Source organism: Varroa jacobsoni, unplaced genomic scaffold, assembly GCF_002532875.2.
Source record: "Varroa jacobsoni isolate VJ856 unplaced genomic scaffold, vjacob_1.0 scaffold_60, whole genome shotgun sequence".
Taxonomy (NCBI): domain Eukaryota; kingdom Metazoa; phylum Arthropoda; class Arachnida; order Mesostigmata; family Varroidae; genus Varroa; species Varroa jacobsoni.
Window position 1 is genome coordinate 103,102 of NW_019212962.1, and position 17,647 is coordinate 120,748.

Below are 17,647 nucleotides of genomic sequence, written 5' to 3' on the forward strand. Positions count from 1 at the left end.
GGTAATAATAGGTGCAATATAGTCGTGTTTTGCCAAGCAACAGCGGCAGATTTAGAAGCGCTGTGTCTTCATACAATACTGTGCGGCTAATTCTGACGAACGATTAGAACAACAATGCAGATCAGACGTTCAGACGGGGCGGTGGGGGGGGGGGGTCACTGCGTAAATTGTCGAGATCACTCACGAACCGATCGCACGGTTGCTTCTGCTATTTCCATTACTGTTACCGTTGCCGTTGTTGCCGCTGATTAACACGGATCGTGCTTCATATCAATGGATCTATACCGGCAGCTTCCCACCCGCTTCACTCTTCATCGCAGAACATTTCTTTATCCTTTGAGATTCTTCCCAAGCAATTCACAGTTCTCAGTAAAACTACCTGCCTACGTACCTAACGCTAACCTGGTCGTTGCCACGGTTGTTTCAGCCGTTATTTGCCTCCATCGACCCGAAATCCTGCTTGCTGGCGGGCGTCTTGCTGTCCCAAAGGCAAGTTAGTGTGTCCGAAGTAACCTGACTTTTCTTAATTGTCAATTCTTCTTCCACTGCGATGTTTTCTTCTGTTCGGTGACCGTCCGAAACACCGGACTCGTTGCTCGCCCCATCGCCGTCTGTCGTCGGTTATTGTTGTCATTATAATGCTCCATATTTTGCCTCATTCAATTTTCTAGTGAGACTCGTATGGCCCTCGTTCGGTCCATTGCAATACGTCTGCCTCCCCTTCTCCCCCAGCCCTCTCTATGACTCTCTCGGTAACTTGGTTTATCGCTTCCACAATTGTCGTGTGCCAATGTACTATTGTTACTGTCACATTTTAACCATTTTCGGGTTATTCATCTCCAACAGGCCAATTTCCATCGAATTAGCCCGACCATAAGAAACGCACGTCAATAGATGTTTCGTAGCGGCAGCAGAAAATGTCTGCACAAGCGCGTACTGACCCAGGAACATGGGCTTTAATTGTTCCACTGTGATCCCGATCTTTTTTGAACAATCGCTGCACAAAACACGTGCGTTCAGCAAGGCGATATTAACGCTCGAAGAACGTTTTACCGAAACGGAAAGTATCAATTATATAATATCTAATAATAGCAGTATCATTACTTGAATAACAACTACAAGATATATAATAATGATCGTGTGCTTCTTTCTTCTATCGGACCATAATAAGATGATAATAATGCGAGCAGTAGTATTAGAGCAGTACGCGGTGTTACTGTCGTTTCAAACGGCGTCGGTACGTCCGTCGTTGGTAATGTAACGAGAAGCGTACGACGCCGTCAAAAATTCATTGTTAATTGTCGTCAATTGCAAGCGATAATGTCGTCGATATGCACAGATTGGTCGGTATTTACTCCTCGAAGCTGTAAGATGGCCTGCTCAGCCGTGTTCAACGAAATGAAAGGACAATAGGCTACCAAATACGTATATTAAAGATCAGACACTCCGTAAATAATCGTATCGAGCTGAACACAACGCACTACTACTGTAAAACCGAACAGAAATTATTAGAGGGATTTTGTAATACGCTAAGATTACACGTTAGTTAAATAATGACAAAAAGGGTTTATTCGGCATTGCATTATAATTACCATTGTCTATGCTACCACCGGCTAATACTTGCGAGGGGTAAGTGAATTCCCTAGAAGTATGCCGGAAAGTCGATACAATGAATTACCTGATTCGTTGATAAAGGTGCTTTTTAACTGAAAAACTGAAAAATTCTCTTTGGACACTTCCGAACATCTTCAGCTGTCGACGAAGACCGTCCCTCTCGAAACTGGCCCCTTTAGCTTTAGCATTAATTCTACAATCAAAGCTACCTTTACTCGCGAGTTTTTCCGGTGAGAAGATCCGCCATTTTATTATCGCATTGAATCACTCAGATAAATCGAAATGAATCTGTACGACAGAAAGCTCACTTCTAAGGAACAAGCTATGGCGGTGCGCACCTTCCTTTCAACTCGCCAAAATTAGTTCTTATTAATAGAAAATCATTTCTTAGTGGGGCTTGCCAACGGCCTCCTTTTATCGTGCCCCCCTCGCCCCATCCCATTGCCATTTGATCCTGTGGTGAATTTTTATTCAATAATTTCTATCTTATTTCTTGTTTTAGTCCGCTCTCTGTCCGTGGTGACACAGAAAGTGACACAAAAATCACATTACACTTTTACTTTAGCATGCCCCTGGGGCCGCGTCGCGTTATAGATCCATTTCAAGCAGACAGCTCAGCAGCTAGACGTTGGCCGTATAGAATCACTTAGAAGCATACATGGTAACAAAATCGAATATGGCAGTAGCTTTCTTTTTTGCGAGACCCGTTCTTGTTTGTGTAGTGTCGAGTGCGATACGTCAGCGGTTTTTCTGCATTAATTTCAATTGGTCTTTATTTTCGTTGCCGTCAGCCACTGTTCTCTGCGCCATTACTTCTTCTTAGTTTTACTGTTGCTGCCATCGGCTCGTTAACAGTTCGTAGCATCAGAAGCTACCGAATCTGCTAATCCCAAACGCGTGCACTGGCGATCGTTCGTGGCTTGCCAGTGTCGTTTCGCTGTATTGTATCGCGCGCAAGTCAAACTGAAAAACGAAATACCGATTTGCCGTTATAATATATTACATACATAAGAATGTGTACTGCAGTAATCGCACTACGGCCATAATACGACGACGCGTGTACACGAGGATTAGGATGTTATCAATAGGCATTAGCAAATTTGCCGTTATTGATATCGACAACAATTATGCCACAATATATTGGAAACGCTGTTCATCGGTGAACATTTCCAGCGATTTCACACGTAAACCACACATCTACAGGTAGAAAAAGTGATCTTGCTTCGATGACCCAACAAGTATTTTTTTTTTTTTTTTTTAAATTATTATTGAAAAGTCAAATTTGCCCAAAAAAAAATCGGCGGTCAACGCTAGCCTTAAGTTCTGCAATCCTCTTTTGTCCTAACCATGACCAGGAAGACATCTTGTAAGAAACCTTTGATTCTGCTAGCTGGAAACCGTGGCTAATTTAGAAAAAGAGCAGACGTTTCGTCTGCTCTCGCCCCGCACTTCCATTTCTAAACTCTGCTGTCATCATTGCTTAGGTAATAACATGTCACTTTTTCGAATTTTCCTTTTGCTAACATATGTAGTAACTCTGTCCGTCTACACGCATCTACGCAAGAAAGTAGTGGATAACTGAAATCGACTATTTTCTATTAGCATCGAAGATTACTGTGTGTACGCTGTGACATGTACAATATTGTCAGAAAAGCAAGCTCAAATACAACACACGTTGGCAATTAACTTTGAACAATATGGATACGATGAATAACGAGCTTGATTGCTCGAAAGCGTCCCGGCTTCCATCGATTGGCAGCCGGCTAATCGATATCACTGTTATCGTTAATGCCGTAATTGGAAAGAAAACAGGCTAATTAAAACTCATACATGACGTTAATTGCCTCGAAAGTTGGTCAGCGTGTACGACAGCGATCTGCCCGTCCGACCAGTCAGCGCAAACGAAAGAAACTCCCGCAGTTGTATCAGATGCGCGTTGATGCCTGCGCTAACATGGTGATGGTTTTTTTTCCGTCCACATCGGGACAAAACTACGATAGTAATAAGGACAATAATAATAATAATAGTTCCACAACGATGAGTCTGCCCTTTGACATTTTACGAATACTGTCGAACGCAGCAGTAGCTATTGTATTGTAATAGACGCTCTCCCAAGAAAGAGCGGTGTGACGTACTCCCTCTATTGAAAATGACAGAGACTTGTCATCGGAGCTTTTTGGGCTTCATGAGTTGGTAAGCCTAAACATGGATCACTCTGAAACCTATTAGATCGACTGTTGGCTACAGCTGTTGATGATAGGGCCAATAGTTAGCTGGGCTAAGTTCTTTCTACTACTTTTCAAAGGTTCAACACCTTTTCAACGCAATTTGAATTCCTTGCATTACTTGCAAATTACGTCCCAAAAGCACAATGTTGATAAAGACATTTTACACTACTGAGATAAACAAGAGATGTATGGGTGTAACATAATTGACCTATAGACCTATAGGAAAGGTTGCCCCAAATATTACGAATTTCCAGACTGGGTATAGATGTTGCGGCGAGTTAATTAACAAATATAAATTGTTTCATGTTACAAGTTTAAGTATATAACGCTTACATAGCAAGATATCTATAGCAATTCTCTGAAAATGTTATTTATAGAAATACCATAATAAGCGATTTAAACACAGCATGAAGCCAGCAAAGGTTTAGCATTGCAGTCACGCATAGTTACTTAATTGATCTCAGTGAATGTCTGACGGGCAACCAAGGACAGCTTTTAGCGACCTAAGCAGAAGCCTAAAAAGACCTGTTCAATCAGAAGGTTATCCCATGCAGCTCAGTCGCGTAGCGTTCCTGGTGAATATGGCTGTTGCACACAGGAACAACCTGTCACCCTAACGTCGAGCGGAACCTACTACTAGCGCCCATTCTTGTTGGGTTGATTGTAGGCGCATCAAATCGTTAGGCGCTCTCTTTCCCGTTTCAGCCTCTGCCATCTCTTCATTGTGTTTCCTATTGACTATAAGTAAGCGAAGAATTTTGATCCATGCCTGCTCAAGACGCTCCGGACAGCCTTGAGGTGTCATGCGACAACAGTCCGTGAGTTCTTCCCGTCATGTGTGTCACTGATAAGAAGACTACATGGGCTGAAGATGGCTAAGTGTGCGAATGGGAGAATCTGTTATCAGATGAAAGGTTCAGCCGGAAACATGCGCATCACAATGTCAAGTACCTATTTCGTAAATGTTGATTTACTAAGATCAACTTGAATGTGCTAAATCAAAAATTATACCGAAGATTGACGTCGACGCACTGTGAGACGTTGTGATTCAACTCGTAACTAACGCATAGCTATGCATCTATTGGACGACAGAATATTAAACAAACGATGAGGACTTATTCAGCAGGTTAGAATCGGCAGGGTACCTAACCCTGATTTCACTGTTAATATATTTCCCTAATGTAATATGCATTCCTGTGTATTTAGTCGTTTTTCTTCCCTCAAAGACATACTTCGGACCCGAACAGACAATAGAATCTTTTAGTTTACGTTCGGCTAAGAAGCACCGAGCCGTCCATTTGCCAACCTAGATTATTCGTTAAATTAGATTTCGAGCTGATCAAGTTTACCCGCTCATTTAGCTTTTGCTTGCTGTCTTCTTTGGTCATCAATAACTTAAGCGGAAGTAATTAATTATCACATTATTTGTGCCAGATATGATAGCCAACGAGTAACTTTCTCAGCCTGATCGGGTCCACTCGATTTCGGTTTCGCACGCTCCCTTTCCTGTCCTTTCTCTCTTAGGTAGTACCTTTAACAGCATTTTCGCGCGATTAGGTGCGTTACATAGTTACTTCATACTGTTGGCAAGGTACGGTCTCTCGTTGCATCCTTTCTTTTTTTCAAATAATGAGGAGCTAGCACAGATCGCACAGTTGTCAACATGCGCCGTCACTATTACAACAATGGCGACAAGAAAAACACAGATAGGAAGAAGATCACGGTGCGTATTAGGATTAAGCATCTATAAGCAACTGATCGACGAACGTGTCTGTACATACTGTGCTATTTCTATAAACGCTACTGTTGCATTTGCCTTTTTGGCTCTGTTTGAATCTAGAAGCAGGCAATATTTCCAAAGGCTAAAATATGAAGCAAGGGGCTTAGGGGGAGGTTATCCTGTTGCTTCTGTATCGGCTATAGCCGGATTGTAGAGGACACAGCATTGAAAACGCGCCGCCGCCTTTCCAACTCCTGACACCGCTGCCGTTGTTACTGTAAGCTATCTTACCCTACGCCGTGTTTCTGATCACGAGTAGTTAAACTAGAATAAAGCATTGTCTTGCTGCTCCTGACTCTCTCGACCGCCCTAACGAGATGAAGCTCTACAGCCCGCGAATGTACAAATATGTTTGCAGCGAACAATCTTCCGTTTAATGGCTGTAGTAATAGCAGCTATAGTCAGAAACATCAGCCCCATTTACGAGACAGTGTATAGCGTTGTTATTTTTTGCTATTGCTATCAGTACTACGGCAACAGCAGTACTTCAGTTGTGGTTCCGCTAAAGCCGCCGCTGGCTCGGCCAGTGCTAGTTCGATGAACTGGTATAGCCACATCGGCAACGGTGTGGCCTCCTAACGGATATCGATTGAAGGCAACCACGACGATGATTGTGAGCGAAGGAGGTGATTTGATGGATGAGCGGTCTCGATGGCATCAGCAGGATCAACACAGGAATCACCAGCAGCAATCAATAGATAGGTAGAACGAAATAAGGTGAAGAAGAAAGGATGACGAAGATCACAGAGGCGAAGGCTGAGAATGATGAGGTAGAAAAAAGAATGAAATTCAGAAGATTTAGGCTATACTGATAGCGGTAGTGATGATGCTAGAGGGTGAAGTTACAGATACGAAGGCATCACAGATATGGGAGGAGAAAGTCAGCTGTAGGGAGAAATGTAGCTAGCTAAATAGAAAAAAGGCTAAGTTGAGTTCGTTCGGGGCTAACGCTACTTCTATACGGTTCAGCACATCATCTTACAGAGTTACGCTTATGTGCCGATTTCCAAGGCCATCAAGGAGGTGAGGATCGTCACGAAGATGGCCCTCGGGTGATGGCAGGCAAACCGTGGCGACGGGAAAGATTCCCGACTGATGAATTAATCGCAACTCAAGCTCTTGTCCTATTTTTACGGAAAGCTTTATATTTGGAAACAATGTATTAATAAATATCCGTTAATAAACCTTGGTGTTTTCTTTTAAATCAACTCCCGTAAAACGATTATTCGGATTATACCAACAAAGGAACTGAAAAAAAATTAATAGCAAAGACATTTCAAAGGCTGCTTCACACCGTTCCAGTCTAAGCTGTTATACTGGACGGCAAAACCTGCGCGGAAGTTGTTCCAACCCTCTGCCCCGCTTTTTCAGTATCTACAGAAATGCAGATCTGCCCAAATGTAAGTGTATAAGCATGCCCAGCTCCACTCTGAAGTTTTCTAGATCCGATAAATGAACCTGATAAAAACTTGCAAAATTCGGAAGCCTTCTATATTCGGTCATTCTCAAGAGACTGACAAATGAATAGCCTAGCACGGCACTAGCCGCTTTTTCTGCCGCATTTCTTGAACACCGCCCAGCATATAATGACGTAAGTACAATAAACATTCTGACCACTTTCTATTAAATCTCCTTCGGAGTTTTTTTTTAGCCTTACTAGGAAACCTTGAAAGGCTCCAGACAGGCTGGCGGCGACAGAAAGATGCGTCCTAGCGAAAGGGAACACGACAGGAAAATGTATCATATCGAAAAAAATACTCCACGTGTATGATCACACCAATTGGAGTCGATCTGCTAAGAGAAATGGGTAAACACAAGGGCCAGTTTAAAAAACAAAGCAGCTTCTTATCGATGAACACTATAGCAATTGTTTTCAACTATTCTGGGTCGCGAATCAGATATACAAGGGAAGTGATCGATGTGGTTATAAGGCTGTCGGATATTGGTACAAGTGAGTTCACAAAGAGTTACTTAAACTCGACGACTAGAAACAATATGTATTTCATATAATGTACTTATTTTAGGGTTAGATTCGTCCAGCAAACATAACGCTTTACGAAGAGTTGCTTCTGCTCTGTTGACCGCCAGGAACGCCTCTAGATGTTGTAGTGACGCCGTTCTATCGACAGACCTCGTATGTTTAGAAATGTTGACCACGCTCTAATCAAAGTTTTCCTTTGAAGGCCCATTGCTATTGTGTTATTGTTAGTAGTAGCAGCAGCAGCAGCGGCAATAGTGGCCGCCATAACTAGAAGTGGCACGTGTTTAGGGCTTCAACAGTCGTACGTACGGTGTTCTAGAACAGTAGCAGCAACAACAACAACATACTCTAAAAAAATAACAAAGAATCAATCGAGAATGAAAAAGCAATCGTAAGATTATGCATTAAGTTGATGCAGAGAAGAAAGACGACGCCTCAACTTCATCCGTTTTCTTCGATTTTTGACAAGTTCGGGGCGCGTGGCCAACAAGCGGATAGAGCGTCGGTCTTGACAAGCAGACCAGACTTGCTCGAACTAGGAATGGGTCCCATCAACCTTGACGCTGGGGCTTGGAACTCTTTAACTACAAACGTTAGTCGTTAATCCGACTATAAGATAAAAAAAAAAAAAAAAAAAAAAGTGGTAAAGCTATACTAGCATTGCGAAGATACATCATGTCAGCAAATAAAATTAACCCTTTAGTTCGCTTTGGGTTGAGATGGGTCGATGTATATTAACGATGGGAAAACCTTACGCGACATCACACGTTCAATACAGGCAGCTAGTGAAACAAAAATAGAATAGATTGAGAAAAACATTAAAACGTAACGATGAGAACCGCACGGTGAACTGACGTGCAATCAGCGCGTAAGTGATACGAAGAGTACCTCATTAAAAATTAGTAGTAAACAAAAAACAAATTATTTATAGGCTTTGCCAATGTTTTTTGCCAATGCACATCTTCGAAGCTCAGCATCGAATTATGCGATGGAAACGAAAACGTCCGTATGTCAAAGTGGAGCTGTTCCTCCAGGGTTCCGCATTTTTTTTTGCTTTTTTTTTTCCAACTGACCATAATTGAGTCCAATAACTCCGTGGACTAGCGGTGAAGCATAATGCGTAACATCATTTCTTCATTCGATCGTTGTTCTCAAATATGGCGAAGATCGAGGAGACACTTCAGCTTCAGGGCTATCGCAAGCCCCATAGACAAGCGAAAATAAAAAAAACATTTCTAAGTAAGGGTGCGAAAAAAGTAGAAATACGTTCAGATACGATCTCGTCAAGCCGGAACTGTTATAGAACGAGAATACTATTTGAGTCACGTTTTTCGATTTGCTTGTTGCAATGCCAGTCGTTGGCAATGGTCAGAACGTGTCATACCATTTTCAGAACTTGTTTTTATTGTTGAAATTGCTTTATTTTATTACATAACATATTGCCCCGTGTCCAGTTCCTACACTGTCTCGGTTAATGTTTTTCCATCTAATCTGGCACGAAGCGCACTCAGATGAGGATAACCACAATAGCTATCTATAATAGACGCTACACAAAAGCGAGGAAAAGTCCACGTTAAATGCTGCTACGAAATAAGTTACTATTTCCATAAGAACAAGATGGACACCGCTATAGTGCTCACATTCAAGGCTGAGGATCAAATAATCAAAATCATATTATGTAAGGGAAACTAGTCATCAACTGATACATCGACAAGGTCAGCTTATATACTGTGATTATCAACCGATGATTCTACGCGACGAACTTCTTCCCGAGAAACCATTGTTAACCAATACGCAAGTTGATCTTCTATTTCATCATATATATATATATATATATATATATATATATATATATATTTTTTTATGTATTTCTATTATTCTATTACTTTTTTTCATCCAGATTGTCTAGGCATCGTAGACGCAGCGTCAAACGGTAATCTTGTTAATGGCTATAAAAAGAATCTGAGATGAATATTATACGATTTTCGATAAAATAAGACTAAAATGTAGACGAGATGAAGATCGTTTCCTGTAATATGGGGAAAAAGCCAATACGCTAAGTATAATTGTGACTTATATTGAACGGTATGGGGTTGGCACGATGTACAGAATATTTATCCTTCGGGAAGGAAATCTTCCGAATCCCTTGAAGTCACTTGTGCGTTAACCAGTGTAATACGTTGAAAAGCATAGGGATCTAATTTAGCCAATAAAATTATTCGTATTCAGAGGTGCCGATTTCCTTTATACGATACCTCAAAGCAGAAAATTATAACAAATTTTGTGGCTCACGGACAACAGGTGATTTTTTTTCTTAAACTACTGTAAAAAAAAAAAGCAGCTCTTATCTGAATCATAGTTTACGAGACCATTGTCGAAGTGCTTTTTTTTACTAATGATGTGCAAATGATCAGCTTTTTTTCTGACTTCATCTCCAATGATTTGGGCTATTAGTAGCACAACCTCAAAAATTCTTCTGAGCATTATAACTGTTACTACATTAAGAGTTTCGGAAAATTTACCTATCAAAATGGTTTAAAACATTGATGTGCCACTTTTATCAAGAAAACACGGCCCACTGAGACAATAAGTTTTCCACCTTGATTCCCTGCACAGGGAAATTTAAGTCTGCCTTATTTATCAAATGTTAATTTTAGAGCGTTATTTAGAAAGAAGAAAAAAAACAGTATTATACCAGCAAACCAGTACTTCTGTCAAAATAGATTTAGAGACTGTGAAGACAAATACGAAAAAACCATGAGAGAAATTAAACACAACGGCTGCCTAATTTTTTTTTTCTAAAACACAAAAAATAAATACAAATTTTCGAAAGTATCAATACTTTGGGCTATTTAGTTACTTCGTTGTGGTCTCATTCTGGGTAACGTATCTGCATGCTAATCTTTGGGAGCCGTTGTGATCTAAGCTCGAAACCAGGCAAACGTAGCCACCCGTGTGATGGAATGCCCCACCGCGATACCGGCCGTAAAACTCGAAACATAGAGTCTATTTTTCAATAATGTCATCTCTAATTTGCCAATTCAAGTTACCTGACGATAACTCCGTTCGAAAATGTAGTAAGGACAGGGCGTTCCCGTTTCAACTCTTAAAGCAGAGTGGCTTCTACTAGCTACCTGACAGATTAGAAAGATAATATATATATAAGTGAGACTGAAGCAAAATCGATTGAATAAAGCTGGAGTGCTCTGACAAGATTTCGGCGGGAGGCTCCGACCTTTCTATCCATCGTCGCCTGTGTTAGCTCTGTCTCTCGCATCTGCCATCATTCAGTTGGTTATCTCTGATCCTGATCGTCCTTTAATAATCCGCTACTGATTTTGTCGATGTCAAGGCAAACGGACCTCTACGGCACTACGATGCTCCTACGAGTCGCTATGAGTTGTCAGGTTGCGGCTTCCTCGTGGAGCCCTTTTTAGTTTCATATTTTTTCTTCGAAAAACGTCTCTTTTGAGATGGTGTTTTTTTTATTAGGCATGATTGCATCTTTTTGCTGTGAAATGGTGCCTTTGTAGCTTGCCTTCGGGTTTCTGCCAGTCGAGATGGCCTGAAATCGATAATGCATAACATGGGGTTGAAAAAAGAGAACAAAGTGGGCTGGTTCTTAGTTGGGATGAACCAAAAATAAGTTAACGCCTTCTAATGTCTCTGGGGAATTATAACATTGACAGGTACGGTCAAAATTTCCACGAAATGATCCTTAAGGGCAAAGTTTGCTAATGAAATAAATTATATAGACAGGCTCTGATGGAGTTTACAATTATATCAAGTCCGTTGAATAACCACTGTAGACATTTAAGCAGATACGGACTTCCTGCATGGTCGACAGAATTCGGCAATAGTTTGGTATATCAGTTTCGCGCACCATATGGATTTACTGTAGATGTGATCGATTTAGATCTCTTTTTCTAAGAAACATAGCTTTAATACAGGAGTCACCGATACGTTACCCACAATCGAATTCGAGCCGCCATTGTCATGCGGATCATTAACATCGCCTGATTGACAAAAAAAAAAACTCAGGAAAGGACCGTGGAATTACGTGCATACTAACGATGTGACGTAACACCCCTGCTAGTAATCAAAAACAATAACAAACATAATTTTCCTGCTGGCTTTTTTCAACGGAACGATTCTGCAGTCTGAGCAACACGTAGCACCTACACACTGCCTACGCTGTTCTAGAAACTCCTACGTAATAGCACTTCAGAAAAGAATCACCTTAGGGTAATTGTGCGCTTTAAGGATGACCTCGAATAGAACGTACCTAAAGTTAGAACTTTAGAGCGAATTACGATTTCGTATGTAAGAGAATTGACCACACGATGATGTCCTGCATTTCCGGTGGCCTAGGCGCGACAATATCAGAGTACAGCAAAAGTCATATATATATTTACGTTCTGTACGTTATTTTCTCCATTCTGTGTTCATTCATGTTTGCTTAATAGCATATAGCTCCCCTTGAATATGCAAGGTATCTAACGTAGGGGGGTGAAAGAAAATGATCGTGATAATAATTGTACATTTTCAACGAGAGATACTAATTAGTACTTGGGATTTTATATATGATAAGAGTGAGTCAGCAATGGGTCGACGAGACAAAACTCGTCTGCTTTTTGTAATAAATCCCATTGATTTCAATGGCTAAACTACGTTGATAGGAAATTGGGCCGCATAATACTACGATGAACTTTGGTTAAGTTGGCCAAAATTGGACAGGTTCCGTTTAATCTGTGATTTCAAACTTTATAAAGGCGGTTTTTCGCAAAACGATGCTGGATATAGAAACGAGTCAGTATATGGTTATTTGTCGAGTCTTTGCCACTAATTTTTTTTAACAATGATGTGATAAAATGATAAAGTAATAATTGTCTTATATTACTTTTATCTCTAAATACACAACAATCGAGTTTGTTATCTATGATTGAAACATGTTAGAAAATCGCGTAAATATGACGTATTTACTGACGGCAATGGATTTACAGACACAGGAGCCAAATTAAGTTTGAATGCGCTTACATAGGACAGGAACAATACTACCGATACGGCAATGAAGTTCGATCGACGTATGTGTGAGGCTTTCCCGGCTTCACGAAAGACAGCCGTAATTCAAGAATAAAAAGTGGTGTCTTCAATCATTTTATCAGACTTTTCTAACATCTACCCAAATCAGTTTCTACTTAGAGCTGAACTGTTATGGTTAGCAATAAACTGATGATATGGTTTTCTGACATGTCAACAGGTGACATAGTCAGCGGTAAAAACGTCAAGAATAGATACCATCTTAAAAGCTAGTAGATCGGATAATTCTGAAGTACACTGCTATTAGTATCCTGAGAGAATAAATAGAGCTCATCAGAAAACCGATCACTAAACATCCTAGTACCTAAACGAGGGGCTTGTCGACAAGAAATGTATATGAAATGGAATAGTATTTTGCTCCACTGGTCCTTTTCTCCAGTTGAGCCATGGCAAGGAGTGAGATTTCTTATTACGGTAGGGCTCTGATTTCTAGGGCTACAGAAGCGCTCAATCAACTGAGGTCACGGACTGGCATAGCTCTGCAGGGGTTACCACCAAATTGATTGACGAGTTCTCTGCTAAGTCCTGAACAGTCGCTTTTGGCCTGGGAAAGGGGTGGGGTGCTCCAAACTGCTGTTTCGCATTTTGCGGCAACAGGGGGAAAATTATAATAACGGCGCTTAAAGTCTTTATTTTTAAGAAGGTTTTTAAAAAAGCCATGGAACAAAATACAACTTATTAATTAAGAATTAAATAACGATAAATAATTAGGTCCGTCAGGACACTGGTCTTTACCCTCAGATTTAAAGACCGAGCCCATCCTTCTATTGCAATGCGTTAGGTATGCCTACTCAAAGCCTAAAAGTAATTGTTGATACTATCTTTAATTTATCACAAGTGTATAATGTTATAGTAATGATAAAAAGCAAAAAAAAAAAATAAGGCCTTACATTTCTATACACGAACTGGTATCTATTCACGAAGTAGAAGTTAACACCTGGAGCATTTCCATACGAGAACGGGTTACAAGTTGTTTAGATAAGTTTAGTTAGTTTTTGTTTTTTAGTATGGAAAGAAATAGCTATTCAATGATAGAAATATTCACTCGAAGTCTTCTGATGAACATATACGTAACGGAAGCTATTGCGTACGAATCGCAAGTGATGAACCACACCTGCTTCGCGTCAGCATTAGCTGCAATACCTTCATGCTTAACTACTTCCGATCTATTGGGCGCAAACGTGTTTTTTTTTTTTTTTTTTTTTTTTCAAATATAAATGCCGTTTATCTGATCGGCACAAATGGCCCACGAAAGCGGATCAATGATGCTATCTGGTGCCGGCAGGAATATGACGTTGCGAGGATCGTATTGAAGACTAGTTTCGCTAGTTATTTTTAAATCAACTAATATAAGTACCCGGAATAATAATCACCAAGGCTAGCTTGATTATAATTTCATACAATTTGACATTTTTGGAAGAAACACGTACGCTTGCAAAGATTATTATCAATTACAGATTACTTTCCACACTTTTAACGGTCACTACCGCACGTAGCTAATGAGGTTGGCTGATTGGTTCCGGTTCTTCTATGACGACGATGTAACGGCGATAACGTCACAGACGTTCAACTTTGTTCCTTTGCCGTGCGTCAGATTGTCTAATAGGCCTGGCAAGTAATCGGCGTTCCTCGTGCCGTTCGGTTCGATTGAAATAGACCGATATGTTCACGAATAATCATTGACATCGATTCGGTATTAGTTACCAATCAGTTTACATACGAACATTATAGAAACTTAATCGTAGAAACACGTAAGGTCAATTGTTCAAGGTAATGTTTATGTTTTGTTTATCATTTTCCATTTTTCTTATTGTTAGCTGACAACGCATAAAAATTTGTGCCGCTTCCCGGAAATCGATCAGATTGTAAGAAGCTAAACGAGCTTCAATTACGGAATTATCTTATCGAAGAGATTTGGTAAGATATTTGCTTATGGTACTTATTTGAACTTTAAAGGTATGTACGTACCATTAATCAAAGTCTATTTGACTTTTATCATCGGAGGTCTTTGCGGGGTTACACTCTATTTATGTCAACTCTTCAAAGGGCATTTCGCCTAATGCGTGCTCGCGATTTCGTGACGTTTAAAAGAACATGATAATACTGCTATGGACAAAACTACAGATGTTTTGCCTCAAAAAAAAAAAGCACAAAAGAGTTAATTTTACCCAGATTATGATCACGTTTTGTTGCAAAGACTGTTGTTTTGGGCGTTAGTTTTCCTCGGCGTGTAAACTGTCCATGAGAGCTTTTTTCATCAGTAATGTAGTAACGACTGACATGGTGTTTGAAAAAGAAAAACAAAAAATTTTCATAGGACACAAGCGTTTATTCTTGATGTTTATCAGGACTATTTCGGCTGTTTCGTATACGGAGAGATACTAATCAACGTGGTTACAATAAAATTGATTCTACTTTGTTGTGCTGTTCCAGCGGATCTTTAAGACTTTCCATGTACTCTTTGCTCTTGATGCTCTTCGCTCGCTTCTATTAGTCTCCTCACCCTGTCCCAAAGGCTGTTAGGCTCAGTTCTCTACTATTATTTTTTTTTTTGTTAGCTCTTCGTTCGTAGCACTTTTATATCACGATACTGTACTCGGTCCAAACGATTATACTGCCCGCAGACTACTAGCAAAGTCATCGTGACGATAGAAGCGGCGGCAGTCAGTCGACTGATCGGTCGATCGCAAAAATGATTAATCGAGAATTTCTGCCGAAAAAATCCGAAGATCTAAAGCGCGAAATGATGGATTTTGGGGCGAACAGACGAGCGACGAGTTCGAGGCGTGGCTGTATTATTTGAGCAAGGCAATGACTGTGGCGACCCCCAGAGTATCATCATGTTCATTTGCATTAACCCTTCCCATTGCGTATGTATGGCACTTTTTATAGGGGGTAGCTAAGTCTCAACCAGCGCAACGCAAAAAACAGGGAAAGTCAGTGAGGAACATGAAAGAAAAAGCAAAGGAGAGGGGGTAAGTCCAAAAGCGGATGCAAGGCGAGAAATTTTTTCTTATAAAAAAATTAATTCCCTTTTCGGGTGCTGTTCACCACCGGCGAGCAGCAGGGTATTGGTCGAGATTATTGGCAACCGACCGACCAACCGATCAGCCAACGAGATCGCTGGTACGCATGCATTGCATAGGCTACGATATGCGAATGTGTGTACATATGGTGGAATGAATCTGTGACACAGCGGCGGCAGCGGTAGTAGCAGGCAAAGGGCGAAATTGAGGCACTGTTTCGCCGTCACTGACGACTGAAAGGTTTAATTGACAATGCATTGAGCTGTAAAGCTCATTGTCGTCATTAGGAAGATGTGGGAAGTTGTGAAGAGTCGGACTCAACTAGCGGTGTCGTACTGTAGGCATAACCAGAGCTGGGTGCCATACAGAGGCGAAAACTCCCCAGGGTTGAGGCCGCCCTCGTCATAAAGGTCGAGCTCTCAAGGCAAACTGAGAGTTGCACCATATTTCGGACGTTAAGGCATTCAATAGTTCGACAATATGTGTTATCTTGTCTTGCTAGTTATTACCTAGGTACACTCAATCAAAATAAATCGTTTTCACGGAACAGATACAGGTAACAGCTTTATAGCATAGAGCTTAGCGAGCTAGATGAGAACTTTGCGCGAGAGATACTAATATATTTTTGGCCTAAATATGTATATGCAATAGGCAGCGTTAGGTGGGAATTACGCTCGGTTTGATGAAAAGGATTCATCTACTGCAGACCAGTCTCATGATTCAAATACATATTTAGATTTATAAAACATAATTCCTAAAAGTTAAGGTACTTAAAATTGTCTCCTTATTGTCATCCGTTTGAGTTTAATAGGTTTCTCAATACTAAAAAAAAATAATAATAAAAAGACCGTTAACATGAGGTGAGTACTTTTGGCAAGGTGTGGAAAAATATGCTTCATAGCAGTGGAAAAGCCCGCCTATAAATAAAAAATGTAAATATAGTACAGGGCCTTCTCCAAGATTTATTTGAATAATTGTTCGATGGATATATAGTTCGTTCCATCTAGTTTCAACAGAATAAGGGTACGATAAATAACGTGTCGCATGTCTTGTAGCAAACGTACGTCAATTACGGACGTTTTTACGTGTAACATGTTACCAAGAAATACACTTTTTCTGATTAGAGAAATTTATTAAAGTCGCATGTGCTCAATTTCTCGGAAGATAATGAATTTCTGACGAATCTGTAATAGCATTCGTTACCGTAACTAATGCTCTTTACTGGAATTTTTCTGACTCTTATTATTACAAAGATATGATAATTTTGCGGGCTGCGTTTCGATAGGATGTATCCCGTATAATAGAGAGAAAAATGTTGGCGGATTTTATGATCCTATTAATGCAAACATGGCTTGGTGGACATTATAAACGAGACTTTTCGTCAATACCGCTCTTCGAAGGGAGCCCTTTATAGCATGAATTAACTGCTGTTTTGATCTTTATGCATGTAGAGTGTCCTTGAAATTAATCGAGCCTTAGAAACGAGAGGATCAATTTTATAACAGAGTTGGTGAACAAAATTTATATGACAAGGTTTTCGTTGACTAAACACGAAAACAGCCCGCGCTCTGCTCGTTACGTGCGGCATGTGCACGACTAGATGGTTTTATTGACGGCTGTTCAAAAGACCGTCCTCCAGCCTTACCGCTAAGCTCTAGCGTTATCTGTGAGCTTTCGATTTCGTTGACGTCAAAATCAAACTAGATCACTTGCTTTAACTTTCGTTCATTTCGATTACAAGCCAATTTTCTCTTTCTGTTCATTGTTCATTAGAATACTGAGTCAGCCAAACAAAGCCATCTTTCAAGTTATTAATACGCGCGTAAGTTGCTGGGTCGCAAACAGTTCTATGCGCGAGTCCATTATAGCATTGTACAATACTGCCTGAAGCTGTAGATGCAGAACCAAATAAACGCGT

General features: G+C 40.5%; 1 protein-coding gene across 2 annotated transcripts in view; it reads right to left on the reverse strand.

The window, feature by feature from the left end:
* Nucleotides 1-1,542: 1,542 nt before the first annotated feature.
* Nucleotides 1,543-17,647, reverse strand: part of LOC111261191 (uncharacterized) — a 46,221-nt gene continuing 30,116 nt past the window's right edge. The window contains exons 2-3 of one of the 2 annotated variants that reach the window (XR_015311413.1): nucleotides 10,839-11,168; nucleotides 1,543-2,577 (exon numbers count right to left, since the gene is read on the reverse strand). The gene's annotated coding sequence lies outside the window, so the exon portion shown is untranslated. The remainder of the gene's footprint in view (nucleotides 2,578-10,838; nucleotides 11,169-17,647) is intronic. The other variant, XR_015311414.1, reaches the window with a different exon arrangement.